Source organism: Lupinus angustifolius, chromosome LG13 (genome assembly GCF_001865875.1).
Source record: "Lupinus angustifolius cultivar Tanjil chromosome LG13, LupAngTanjil_v1.0, whole genome shotgun sequence".
NCBI classification, from domain to species: Eukaryota; Viridiplantae; Streptophyta; class Magnoliopsida; order Fabales; family Fabaceae; genus Lupinus; species Lupinus angustifolius.
The window spans coordinates 7,345,926-7,346,517 of NC_032021.1; positions in this window are offsets into that span (position 1 = coordinate 7,345,926).

A 592-nucleotide genomic window follows, 5' to 3' on the forward strand; every position below is an offset into this window, starting at 1 on the left:
CTATGGCAGATATGATGGATCAGGAGAACAACGTCCAGGACCATTTGCGCTTTTCCTCAGAGAGTGTGGAATTGTTCTGCAATACACTATGCCAGGAAAACCTAGCATGAATGGTGTTGATGAGCGACGAAACCGAACTCTTAAGGATATGGTGAGAAGTATGATTAGTCATTCTTCCTTACCAGAGTCTCTTTGGGGGGAAGCTTTAAAGATCGCACTTTACATCCTTAATAGGTGTCAAGTAAAGCATTTAACAAAACCTCATATGAGCTTTGGACTAATAAAAGAGCAAGCTTGAAACACTTGCACATTTGGGGTTATCCAGCTGAGGTGCGACCTTATAGACCGCATGAAAGAAAACTGGACTCTGGAACTGTTAGCTGTTATTTTGTTGGCTATGCTGAACGCTCTCAGGGCTATAAATTTTATGATCTCATTTTAAGACTCTTTTTTGAGATGGGAAATGCAAGATTTATTGAAGAAGTTGATTTTGGGAAGGAATAGAACATAAGGAATGTTGTCTTTGAGGAAGAACCTGTCACTGATAGTGAACAAGTTCTTGTGCCTATTACCATTCAAGGAATAAATTCGG